This window comes from Pseudorca crassidens, chromosome 7 (assembly GCF_039906515.1).
Source record: "Pseudorca crassidens isolate mPseCra1 chromosome 7, mPseCra1.hap1, whole genome shotgun sequence".
Lineage (NCBI taxonomy): Eukaryota > Metazoa > Chordata > Mammalia > Artiodactyla > Delphinidae > Pseudorca > Pseudorca crassidens.
The window spans coordinates 29,002,623-29,017,445 of NC_090302.1; positions in this window are offsets into that span (position 1 = coordinate 29,002,623).

The following is a 14,823-nucleotide window of genomic DNA, read 5'->3' on the forward strand; positions in this document are numbered from 1 at the left end:
TTGATAGGGCCTTAAAGAAACATTTGGAATGAACTATGGCTAGCCTTAGTGCTTTAAAATGTATTCTAAGGACACTCCTGAATCTTTCAAACCTATTTTCCAATATAGCCTATATTTTTGGCAACTGGGCTGCTGGAGGGTTTTCCACTGCAGAACTATGTATTTACACTGTATAAATTCTGTGTAAACTTGCTATTATTTTTCAAGAGGATATATGTAACTAGTTATGAGTTGAATAATATAAATTTGTACCAGGGGAACCTGATTCTGTTTTGCTGAAATTTTTATTTGTCCCACTGAACTTATCTGGAGTTACAGTGCTGTACGATCTAGTTCCATGAAGAGGGTATAATTGCAGGAAGATGTGTAACTGTGTGGTTACAGAAGCATGACACAAGTAGATTCTTTTCTATGGTGTAACTTACAGATTGCATATCTGTGGATTCACTTGGATGCTCAGTGGGTTGAAATTGATTATTATGTGAGAGAGGCTGTTATGGGAATGGATAGGGTGACTTGGGTCATATGTTCTTGAAAAAAGCCAACTTCTAAGCCTTAGGATTTAGAGGTCCGTTATATCCTGCTGTGATACCAATGTGTGTCATGGGTAATGCAATCTTCTAACATTCTAAAAGCAGATTGATCTTTGTCTTTTAAATGTCTCCTGGGGCTTCCAGGCTATGAGGAGAGAGCTGAAGGGCAACAACAATATATTTTCATGAGGGAGAGTGAATGTGACTGATTGCTAGCACATCACAGACAGAAGAACAAAGGTGAAAACGAAAGTGACTCAGAGGTACACCCCATTTCATAAGTCTGCAGAACAATGACTCGTTTAGTCAGTAACTCAGACTGCCTCACATTTACTCTATTTAAAAGTCTTACTGTTAAGGACAACGTATACATAAATGAATCCACATATATTTTTAATTTCCAATAAGAGAACTCATGGTTGAGAAAAGGTTAAGGTACACGCTAGTGTGTGAAAAACTGGAGGGGATTCAAATTTACCACAAACCGACATTTCAAGCAAGTCATGGAAACTCCCTAGGTCTTTCTTACCTCTAAAAAATGTGCTAGAAAATTTAAGGAGAAATCAGACAGTCTTTTTCAAATGGTTGTGAGTGTGTGCATATGTTTTACTTTACAATACTGAGAAATTACTTAACAAAGGAAAATGTAAGAAAACTCATTCTAAAATGGAGATATTGTTTAGAGATATTAATGTGTATATATGCATATAAATGTGTCATGAATTGATAAACACATATTAATATTTCACTTTCAAGGACAAATGTCAAAGTTTTATTATTCACATAGGCCTACATTTAGATAAAATGTTGTTTTAAAATATCCTTTGGGGGACTTCCCTGGTGGCGCAGTGGTTAAGAATCCACCTGCCAATGCAGGGGACACAGGTTTGATCCCTGGTCCAGGAAGATCCCACATGCCGCTGAGCAACTAAGCCCACATGCCACAACTACTGAGCCCGCTTGCTGCAACTACTGAAGACCACACACCTAGAGCCCGTGCTCTGCAACAAGAGAAGCCACCGCAATGAGAAGCCCGCACACTGCAACGAAGAGTAGCCCCCACTTGCCACAATTAAGGAAAGCCCATGCACAGCAACGAAGACCCAACGCAGCCAAAAATTAACTAATTAATTTTTTTTAAAAGTTGGAAAAGCTAACTTTATAAAAAAAATATCCTTTGAACAGAACAGTTATCTGTTTCTATGCCATGTAAGGCCTTATGACAAGTAGTACAAGAGTATTCACCCCAGTTTCCTACAAATAATCGTATCTCTCTTTGTGTGCATCAGTCACTACCCAATTACTTGACAATTATCATTCATCTAAAATAATAACACTGCCTCCAAAAATCAATTTTATTCATCCCATTTCCAGACAGACGTTTTCTATGTTACTAGCTCATCTAGTTTATTACGCCGCTCACCTTATTCCCACATCTCCTTCTGCTTAACATTGTATTTCTCTGCAATTCCTAACAGCAAACCTTACTCAAAGAGTTGAATAGACACCTTTTCATTTCACAACTTTCCTTAAACCACTCCAATGTAGCAAAAGTCATTGAAATGGGTAAAGTAATAGAACTTAACTTGTAGGGTTGTTGTGAATGTTGAGTCAATACAGTAAACTAATACACTTAGAGGAGATCTTGGTCCATAGTGAGGCCTCATTACAGGTTAGCTACCATAATTATCATTATTGTAATCAGTATCACTATTTTACTTATCAGGACTATTTTGTGAGTAAAGATCTCCATGCTGGCCTGGACTCATTAATGAATAAAGACCATCTTTTATTTATGTTTGTAGCTCCAGTACTGAGCACATTCCCTGGAAGATAGTATAAATTCACTACTATGATACCAATAGTTCTTCAAATATTCATTTTTTTATATTAGCACATGGTGCTTATCCATTTGTTAAATGTTATATTATTTCCATAAAATGGAGTTATTTATATCAGACCAAAATATAGGGTCTTATAAGATCATGAAGAATATTTTTGTGACTGAATCCATTCATAAAATGTAAAGAAATGCATTTGGGTAGGAAATCTTTAGTAGCTATTCAGATGGTTTTCAAGGACGGTACAACTCTAGAAATATGCTTAACTCTAGCATCCTGTTGACACATTTATTGAACACCTTCTGTAAGTCAAAACTATACTAAGGACTGAGAAATAATGGCGAATAATGCTTAATACTGACTTATAAACAGTTTACCTTGGATTATAGATGAAGAGAATATAAGCAGACAATTACAGCAAAGTGTGGTGAATGCAGGGTGCTTTGGATTCACATAAGGTATCAATTGAAGATTACAGGATTTCTTGGTAAAAGTGGGAATTTGGGGAGAGAATCCTTGGCAGAAGCAGCAGCATATACAAGGATTTAGAGATCAGACAGAGTATTTTGAGAGGGAGACTACTTATGGATTTGCATATTTAGAATCTGAAGAGAGTAAGTAGGGAATAATGAGGGATGAAGTTGGAGAACAAAATGCTTCAATGACAAGGGTCATGGATGCCATGCTGAGGAATTACAAACTTATTCTGAGGCCAGTGGAAGAGTTGGATCAAGTAGCAATAATAAGATGGTTGCATTATAAAGAATGCTCTGATAGCAACGTGGGGGATAAATGGAACGAGGTGAGACTGGAGGCAGAGGAATTAGGAGACTGTTGCAGTGATCCAAGTGACAGTTGATGGTTACCTGAAATAAGGTAGCAGCGGTGGAGCCAGAGATAAAAGAATGGATGTGAGAAGTATCAAGAAGTGTCAAGTATTGTGGCAGGTATTTATACAAATATTATTGGCTGAGAAACTCAGGAACTGTAGAACAGTAAAAATGTTCTGGCCATTTTAATAAGTTTTACCAGTTGTCAGAGCTGAGGGGAGAGGGAAATCACTTTCCTTTCCTAAGTGACAATGTGACAAATGGGAGCTGCATAGCAAACTACATGTTTACGATTGTGACTGCTGAAGGTAATGTCTGCTTAAGCCATTAATATTACAGACACCAAAACAGGGAGGGTGAGTGCAGATTGCAGATGGCATATGGTAGACATTAGCTCATTAAAATATGCAGTCTAGCAGATGTACGTGTTTCAGTATGCCAGGGGAAATATTAATTTTAAGAATTAAAAACTCCTGAGGCTTTGGAAGATTTTAAGCTCTTGGTTCTCAAAGTTCTCTGATGAGCAAATTGGAAACATTTTATTGGCTGTTTGTTCCTACACTTCTGATTACAGCCGAAATGTGCTCAAACTCTGCTACTAAGGCAAACCGGGAGAGAAGAGAATGAAGAGAGAAGCATCCTATAAAGTCCCTGTAATTCTGCTTTAAGCTAAGCTTTTAAAATGATGATGTACAATACTACAGATCTAAAGGTACAGTTAGTTTTACATCAAAGGTTTGAAACAGATTTGAAAATATAAGACACTGATGAAAGAAATCAAAGATAACACAAGCAGATGGAGAGATATACCATGTTCTTGGATTGGAAGAATCAATATCGTGAAAATGACTATACTACCCAAAGCAATCTACAGACTCAATGCAATCCCTATCAAATTACCAATGGCATTTTTTACAGAACTAGAACAAAAAATCTGAAAATTTGTATGGAGACACAGAAGACCCCGAATAGCCACCGCAATCTTGAGGGAAAAAAATGGAGCTGGAGGAATAAGATCCCCTGACTTCAGACTACACTACAAAGCTATAGTAATCAAGACAACATAGTACTGGCATAAAAACAGAAATATAGATCAATGTAACAGGACAGAAAGCCCAGAGATAAACCACGCACTTATGGTCAACTAATCTATGACAAAGAAGGCAAGGATACAAAAAGGAGAAAAGATAGTCTCTTCAATAAGTGGTGCTGGGAAAACTGGACAGCTACATGTAAAAGAACGAAATTAGAACACTCCCTAACACAATGCACAAAAATAAACTCCAAATGGATTAATGACCTAAATGTAAGACCAGACATGATAAAAATATTAGAGGAAAACATAGGAAAAACACCCTTTGACATAAACCACAGCAAGATCTTTTTAAAAATAAACAAATGGGACTTAATTAAACTTAAAAGCTTTTGCAAAGCAAAGGAAACCATAAACAAGACAAAAAGACAACCCTCAGAATGGGAGAAGATATTTGCAAACGAATCAATGGACAAAGGATTAATCTCCAAAATATACAAACAGCTCATGCAGCTCAATATTAAAAAAACAAACAAGCCTATCAAAAAATGGGCAGAAGACCTAAATAGACATTTCTCCAAAAAAGATATACAGATTGCCAACAAACACATGAAAGGATGCTCAACATCACTAATCATTAGAAAAATGCAAATCAAAACTACAATGAGGTGTCACCTCACACCTGTCAGAATGGCCATCATCAAAATGTCTACAAACAATAAGTGCTGGAGAGGGTGTGGAGAAAAGGGAACACTCTTGCACTGTTGGTGGGAATGTAAATTCATACAGCCACTATGGAGAACAGTATGGAGGTTCCTTAAAACACTAAAAATAGAATTACCATATGACCAAGCGATCCCACTACTGGGCATTTACCCAGAGAAATCCATAATTCAAAAACACACACACACACAAACAAAAAAACAAAAAAAACACACATGCACCTCAGTGTTCATTGCAGCACTACTTACAATAGTCAGGTCATAGAAGCAACCTAAATGCCCATCAATGGGCGAATGGATAAAGAAGATATTGTACATATATACAATGGAATATTACTCAGCCATAAAAAGGAACAAAACTGGGTCATTTATAGAGATATGGATGGACCTAGAGACTGTCATACAGAGTGAAGTAAGTCCAAAAGAGAAAAGCAAATATCGTATATTAACGCATATACGTGGAATCTAGAAAAATGTTACAGATGAACCGGTTTGCAAGGCATAAATAGAGACACAGATGTAGAGAACAAACATATAGACACCAAAGGGGGAAATTGGAGTGGGGGTGATGGCGGTGGGATGAATTGGGAGATTGGGATTGACATATATACACTAATATGTATAAAATAGATAATTAATGAGAACCTGCTATATAAAAAAATAAATAAAATTTTAAAAATATGAAGCTATATCTAAAGCTATTATTTGATACTGTATTCAGAGGGGATAACAAAATCTTATCAATTCCACAATTATGACTAAAAAACTTTTCTATCATAACTTTCCTTTTAGGAAAACAAAACTCAAAGAGACCAAGAAAGTTCCTTAAATTTCTGCTCAAAACAAAAGAATTTGACATAGAGAACAAGGATCATTTTCAAGTCACCATTTTTGCTTAAATTTAAAATGCAAATATTTCCCCCTTTTTTCTCTGTGGGAGATGAATAGACAACAAAGGAAGAAAGAAGGAAAAATGGAAAACAAATAAAGGAAGAGAAAAAAACAAAGGAAGGAAAGAACATTTCCTTTTACACCAAATGAAAGGAAACAGCAAGCATTTGAACATGTTTTATCTATAAAAGGAAATTTATATTTTAGCACATATATTCAATTATAATAACTAATGTTTATGAAAATGGTGAATATTTAAAGGGATTGAGTCCAGATGAGAAGTGAACACTTGTGGTTTTATTTCATATATATATACATGTATATATATATTCATCTGTATGGAATTGGGTGAATATTCTGTCATATTTTTCTGTCATTCCTAAGAAGTGTGTGTGTATGTGCGTGTGTGTGTGTGTGTGTGTGTGCATTCACAATAAGTCTAGAAAGAGTATTTTCTTCAATCAATATATAGCAATTTTGAAGCATCCATCCCTGAAATCAAATAGCAGACGAAGCTGATTGTCAGAAACAACAGTCCAAAAATGTGCCCCTGAGGGAACTATATACAACACTACCAGGACTGAGAACTCATGCAGCCAGAAAACAAACCATTTGCATAACCTATGGAAAATCTGCTAAGATGGACTTTCTAGCATTCTGGAAGAACACCAAAGTCAGGGACCCTGTAATAAAAATTGCATTGATTGTCAGCAGCACAGGAATTATCATTCAGATTGAAAAAATATATTACAACCAGCTAGACTGATGAACCTCTACTTTCATCTATAAACATGAATAGATGATCAAGAATCACCAAATATTTGAGTAAAACAAAAACAATAAACAGAACTAACCCCAAGGGTAAACAGAAGGTAAACTTTGAAATAAGTATAATTAATATCATCAGGGAAGAAATTAATGGATAAGAAAGGAACAGATTGCTGAGGACAAAATAAGCAATTAGATCTCTTTTTGACATTAAAACCATATTTACTGAAAGAAACCTCACCTTAATAGATGGGATGACTAGTAGAATGGAAATACTGAAAAATGAGTTAGTGGACTGGAACATTGAGCCAAGGTATTCTTTCCAAACACAGTTATAAAGGCACAAAGTAGAAAAAGTTAAGAGACAAGGAAATAGGTCCAGGAGTTCTAATAACTATGTAGTAGGAGAACCAGAAAGAGAGAACAAAGAAAAAGTGGGAGTATGGGGTGGGAGAAGCAGATAATAAAATAGGTAAAATAATAAAATTTCTCAGAACTTAAGATTTAAGTCTCTTTATGTAAGAGTCCTTTAAATGCAAATAAAATAATAATAGGCAACAATACTTTAAAAAATTTATTTCTAGAAACATTCTGGTGAAATTTATTCTTTTAATATTTTGGTATCAATATTTACTTTAAAAATCTTATTTAAAAAATTTTAAAACACGGCCATCTCACTTAACACTTTACTGTGTGCAGATCCTACTAGCTTCTTCAGAAGTAACTATGTTTAACAGTTTGGTATATTTCCTTCCTGAATTTCTCGTTTAATATAAGAGATGCACAAAAACACACACATACATATGTATTACATTCTACATTTTACTTTAGAAATTCAAACTCATTAAAATTTTTAAAAGATGTGAAATTTAATAGAAGCAATTCAGATGAATAAAACAAACAAAAAATGATGTCCATCCTCACTGTAATCAGAAAAATGTAAATTAAAATGTGAGTTTGACCACAAAAATATTTGTGTTGCCAAGAGTAAGATCATCATGCATAGTTGAAAAAACTATTTGGAAATGAAACAGGTACAGCCAATTAGAGAGAAATTTTGCAGCACACATCAGCGAAGATGCACATACTCTGACTCAGAGATACATCAGTTTCATGAATCTATCTACAGAGGTACTTTCAGGTATACATAAAATTATACATTCACAAGGCTGTTTGTATCAGCATTCTTGAAAAGCCAAAAAGTGAATTTGGAAAAACATACATGTCCACTAAGAGTAAACATGTATGGTGTCATTTGAAGCACAAAAGTTTTTAATTTTGATGAAGTCCAATTTATCTGCTTTTTTCTTCTGTTGCTTTTGGTGTCATATAAGAATGTCAAATCCTAGGTCATGAAGACTTACTCCTATGTTTTCCTTTAAGAGTTTTATAGTTTTTGTTCTAAAATTTAAGTCTTTGGTTAATTTTTGTATGTGATGTGAGGTAAGGGTCCAACTTAATTCTTTGGCACAACTTTATTGTGCCTCCAGTATTATATTGAATATATAAGTATTATATATTGTGCTTCCAGTATTATATTGAATATATATATAAGTGGCAAGAGCAGACATCCTTCTCTTATTCCTGATCTTAAAGGAAAAGCATCTACTCTTTCACCATTAAGTAAGATGTTAGCAGTAAGTTCTTCATAGACACCATTTATTGTATTGAAGGCACTCACCTCTATTCCTAGTTTGTTGAGTGTTTTATAACAAAAGGGTATTGAATTTTGCCAATTTTTTTCCTACATCTTTTAAGATTATCATGTGATATTTATTTTTTATTCTATTGATATTAAGTATTACATTAATTGATATTGAGATGTTAAACCAACATTGCACCCCTGGAATAAATCCCACTTGGCTATGGTGTATAATTCCCTTTAAATGTTGACAGATTTGGCTTGCTAGTATTTTGAGGATTTTAGCATTCATAATCATAAGGAATGTTGGTCTGCAGTTTTCTTGTGATGTCTTTGGTTTGGATGGTTATTTATTTTATTTTATAGATTAATTTATAATACAGAGCATAAAATACTACTACTATCATAATAATAGCTAGAGTTTAGTGAGCATAGAATTTATTCCAGGAGCTCTATTCATCACTTTTACAGATATTTTGGCACGCAACTCTCATCAAAAACTGTGTGAGTTAAGTATTGTTATTTTCTCCATTATTAAAACTAAAAAAAACCTCTGAAAACAAAACAAAAGGAATACAAAAGAACAAAATCCCGAGGTTTCTAGAGGTTAATAATCTTGCCCAAAGTCACAAAGCTAGTTTTGGGCCAAGTATAGTCTTAAGCCTGTCTTCAAAACCTATGCTCTTAATATCTTCATGAGTAGATCAAGATAGTTAACTACTTAATGTTTGTTCAATCAGATAAAAACTACTTAACATTTAAAAATTATTTAATATTTATTTAATCAGATAAATAATTTTAATATTATAAATCATTCTTTACAATGTTTTGATTTTTTTGAATGTTCTGATTTGGTCTTCCAAGTACTTTCTCCTTTTTTAAAGTTTTCTTTAGATTCACCTTTATCTTGAGTTGTTTTTAATGACATTGGAGTATGTCTTTTTGTCTCATTATCTACAGTGATATTTTTAGAAGCAGTGCGACATTTGAACTATTCCTCTGGTATGGCTGTCAACGCAATTTCATGAATATAGAATTAGTGGTAAAAGGTTTGGCAGGGTAGAGCCATGTTACTTCTCTAGCAAAGTGTTACACATAAGAGTTGAAATGTAAAATATTTTTTCTGAATAGGCATATCATTAAGTTTTTTCTGGTTAATTGATTTGAAGGTCTCTGTATATAGTAGAACAAACACTGTATCAGAGAAATGATATATCCTGATTCAAACAAACCAACTATAAAAAGATAATCATGAAAATTTTACTAAGGACTGGGTATATAATGATATCAGTGAATTATTTTTAATTTGCTAGTTGTGACAAAAACATATTGGTTCTGTAAGAAAATGGTCACCTTTTTTAGAAATTTGTTCTAATTTTGTAGGGGTTATGAAATAATATGTTTTAACAATAACTTAAGAAACAAAGGGACACTGAAGCAAGTAAGACTATCAATTTTCAAATGTGGAATATGGATAATGGTTAAATGAAGAGTGATTCCTCTATTTTTGTGTATGTTTATAAATACTCATAATTAATGATAACAAAATTGTGATCTTAGGGTTCAGTTTTCCTACTCATAGAATGGAGACTGTAATAATTACTATAGTTAGGATTAAAAGAGATTATATTTGAATAAGCACGTTCAAAGTTCTATATACTTCATAAATAATTGTTTAATTTATTTCCATGGTTCAAGAGGGGCAGTCATGTTTTAAAAGTAATGGTTACTTTAAAGGTTGCAGAAGTATGGATGACAGACTCCTGATCTTGGGGGCAATCACAGTCTATTCTAAAGTCTGTAGTTCCTGAATAGAAGAATATTTAATATCTTAAATAGATATTAACATACATTGTATTTACCCTAATCAATACTGAGATAACTTAAGTCACACCATAAGAAATCATAAACCAAGAGTTATATGAGAAACGTTCGTTTGGATAAGGTCTGACTGGAGAAAAAATGTTCGTTTGGATAAGGCCTGACTGGAGACTTAGAGAAATTAATAAAGACAGGTAACATTTGAAAAATCAGATACACAACTTTGTTCTATATTACGATTATTATCCCAGCTATAAATATTTAAAACTATCACTGGGTGTGAAAATAGCTTAAATATACAGATTAGACATACTGATTATATTTAACTAAAGGATAAGTTCAAAGTTTTGATCTCCTCTGAGCTAGTTTGAGGTTCTCAGCTTCTACGTCTCCACACACTTTCACAATTCAAAAGGTCCTGCAACAGGGTCTCCATGCATGACCTCTTACTGTGCCTTCTGTACATTCTTAAAGTGATGTGGTATAAGTCGTTTCTTCCTTTGTGCTGAATGCCTGGATTTAGCCTCTCTATCCCCTCTAGATCTGAGTCTTACCTGAATGGTCTATCTTGTTGTATTTGCTCTGGCTTTGACCCTAACAGCTGTCTTTTAAAACACCCTGGGCTTTCAATCTCTGTAGTACAATGTGATCCATTTCTATCCCATCTCAGCATCTGGGTGACAAACTTTAAGCTTCCACATGCTCTAGAAGAAAGTCTGGACAAAAAGCTATGTTACTGTCTCTACAAATAGCCTTTTCAGATTTCTAACAGAATATTTTTATAATTAAGTTGTTTAATAATTTAATAGCTTAAGTGTATTGTCAAAATGCATTTTGAAACAGGAAATTCACAATCAAATCATGTGACATTGCATTAGTGGTCCTTAATGTGTGTGTATGTTTTCTTGCCAAATTTCATCGGAGAAAAAAATCTTATAAAGATACTGGACAAATATAAAAAGTTAGAACAATACAGGAAACAGTTCAGAAATCCAAGAAGAAATACTTTACCAGAACCTGGGGAAAATTTTCAGGATATTTTAAGACAAAAGAGCAAGATTGAGATAAATAATTAGTTGCCTAATAGTGTACCTGTGCTCATAAAATGAAGTAGTCTTGATTGATGGAAAATAAAGAATTCTTTTTCCTTTCTTGTTGCTCTTCTCTTATATCAGACATTTAAGCTGTGTATTCATCAAGCAACTCAAGTCATCCCTTTATTTCACGAACATTTTTTTGGAGGTTATGACAGTCCTACTTCTCTTATTTCTATCTTTTTCTGTCTTTTGAGAAATAACAACTCCAAGCAAACAATCAGAAATAAAAGTATATATGATGGGAGATGGGAACTGGCAATGTTACCTGGAAGTTAATTCCCTAAAATACATTCCTAAATTGGGAATATCTTTTGGGAATATAATGTTTCACTTTTGTATCAGATCATTTGTCAGAAAAAGAAATAGGCAGCAAAAAAGAAAAGAGAATGCTATATAAATATAGAAAAGCAGAATAATATTGATGATTTTTAGATAGTGGATGTTAAGATGGAGAGTAATGTGAATAAGCCTGTCTTCGAAATGACAACCAATAAACATCTCAGGAGACAGTGACAATAGACAGTGGAACATCATCAGTTTCCCGAAAACATACTTCTGTAAAGTATTTAATATAGAAACTAGAAGAAAAACTCAGTAAGTCATTCAGTATTTCCTAAAGAAGGCAAGAAGACAGGCCTTTAAAATAACATTAAAAATAAGAGCAATCATGACAAACTTCAATTTATTATGGATCGGGAACTGTGCCAAGTGCTTTACATACATTTTCTCACTTAATAAACAGAAATAATGGAAGAATAGTCTGAAATAAAGGGCAACTGTATAAGAATCTATTAAGATCAAAGAGAAACAATAACCTAAAATGGTTCAGTAGCTGGAGGCTAAGCAAGAGGGTTAAAAAAGGCAAATAAAAAATTAAACTCTGCATTTACAATAATAAAGAATAACAGTATCATTCTGGAAAACGGAGGAGTTGATGTGAAAGAAACTCTTAGGATGAAGAGAAATTGGGATTAAAAACTGTAATGGTTAGACTAGTTAGCCATGGATAACTTTCAGGGTTAGCACTGTGTTTTCTTCATATTAAAATTTATACCAATCTTTGTTTCCTATTCGGATATTAAATTATTTTTGTAATTAAAGGGTACTGGTTTGATAGCTTCATTGAGACAGTTTCTCTTGGCCCTAATGCATAGTTTCAGTATTTTATGATTGCATAAGTCAGTTCTATTTATGCACTAGAGAATTATATAAGAGAGAAATAGGTGAGGAAGATAAAGAAAAAAATTAAATTGTTTTAAATTTTACTTCTCTTAACTATTAAGCATATCTACGTATAGACTATATGCTCCTGGTATATATTGTATTTTTTATACCTAGAGCTTGGCACAGAGTAAATGTTAAAAATATTGAACAAATGAAATGATAACTAAATGGATAGATGAATTTTAAACTTTTGATAGAATACTTTTAAATTATCATATAAGAAAGAAGTTGGGGTTTCCCTGGTGGCACAGTGGTTGAGAGTCCGCCTGCCGATGCAGGGGACACGGGTTCGTGCCCTGGTCCGGGAAGATCCCACGTGCTGCGGAGCGGCTAGGTCCGTGAGCCATGGCCGCCGAGCCTGCACGTCCGGAGCCTGTGCTCCACAACGGGAGAGGCCACAACAGTGAGAGGCCTGCGTACCATAAAAAAAAAAAAAGAAAGAAGTTGAAGTTGTCTAATAATGAATTTTTACAAAAGGCCTCTGTTTCCTTAATCCACAGGGACATGATGAATGAAAATACAAATTTATTTGGCTACTATATGTTTCTGATCTCATAGAACTCTTCATCACCAATTCATCATTCAAACTCAGCCTGTATTAATGGTAGCCTTATTACTCTGTTTGTAAATTCTGTCATTGTTCTTCTAGGGGTTACCTTTGCCAAAGTCTATAGGATGTTGACACCTTAACAAACTTAACGAGTAAAGTGAAATAAAAGCTTTGCCCCAGCTCCAGTTCTAAAGATAAGGAAGGCTGACATTGATTAAGGCCAAAGTAATATTTGAGCCAGTGTTCTAGAACAGAATGATACGAATGTGACAAAAAATTAATGCTCATTTTGTAATTTTTAAACTGTGTTATAGGCTGAATAATGCCTTCCTCAAAAATGCCCATGCCATAGTTCCCAGAACCTTTGAATATGTTACTTGACATGGCAAAAAGGACTTTCCAGATGTAATTAAGGTTACAGACCTTAAGAAAAGGAGACGACCATGGATTTTTCTAGCTGGGCTCAATCTAATTACATGAGCCCTTGAAAGCAAAAAACTTTCTCAGGATGGAGTCAGAAGAGATGCGGCATAAGGAGAAGTCAGAGGGATTAAAATCATGAGAAGGATCTGGTTTGTGGTTGCCAGTGTGAAAATGGAGGACACAATATAATGAGAAATGCAGGTGATTTTAAACAGCTAAAAGAGGCTTCTGGCTAAAAGCCAGCAAGGAGAAAAGGACCTCAGCCTTGAAACCACAAAGAACTGAATCTGCCAGTAACTTAAATGTGCTTGGAAGCAGACTCTTTCCAGAGTCTCCTGATAAGAGTCCAGGCAAGATGGCATTTTGAGTTCAGCCTTGAGAAACCCAGAACAGAGCCCACGTGGACTTCTGACTTACAGAACTGTGAGATAATAAATTTGTGTTGTTTTATGCCACTAAGTTTGTAGTAATATGCTATGGTAGCAATGGAAAACTAATACACTGTTCATTTTGAAAAATGTATATTTAGGCTAGTTTTACTCTAGATTTTAGAGTGACTGGGTCTCTTTCTTTTGGCACTTTTTTCCTTGAATGTGTGTGTGTGTGTGTGTGTGTGTGTGTGTGTGTGTGTGTGTGTTATTTCTCACAATCTGATAGATAAGAACTCTAGGGATAAGGATAAGAGTCTGGGAGAAGGTTTCAAGAAGGCTATTTACTAAGCTCCTAGTCTAGTGTTATGAAAAAGGGTTAAAAGTAAAAATAAGAAGCAGACTCACAGATACAGAGAACAAACTAGTGGTGTGAGGGGGGAGAGTAAGGGGGAGGTACAAAATAGATAAAGGGGATTAAGAGGTACAAACTACCAGTTATAAAATAAATACTTCACAGGGAGGTAATATACAGCACAGGGAATACAGAATATTTCATAATAACTTTGTATGATGTGTAATCTATAACAATAGAATAACTATGTTGTACACCTGAAACTAAGGTAATATTGTAAGTCAACTATACTTCAATTTTTTAAAAAAAAGTAACACTTGGTACTGCATATAATCTGGCCTAACTCACTATGTCTACATTCCACATAAAGTTTTTGAGACTATAGTAATAAATAAAATAGTAGAAATAACATTTGTGTGTTTTCCTGCTACATATTTCCCTTTGGAATCTGAATTGGTAGTAGGTTGCTGGTTGAAGATTCAGAATTTGAACTCCTAGCCATCTCTCTCTCCATGTTTTAAACACATAAGAATCTTGATCCCATTGAAAAAATTATAATTCTAATTTTTTAAGATCAGCTATCTTTGCTCCCTCACACATTTTAGGGTAAAACATTCATTAACACACAAAAAGAACTAAGAAAATATGGTTCAGGGAATCACTTATTTGCCTTTGGTTTGCTGTTTCTTTATAAAGCAACTGAACATGCCACAAACTACTTAGAA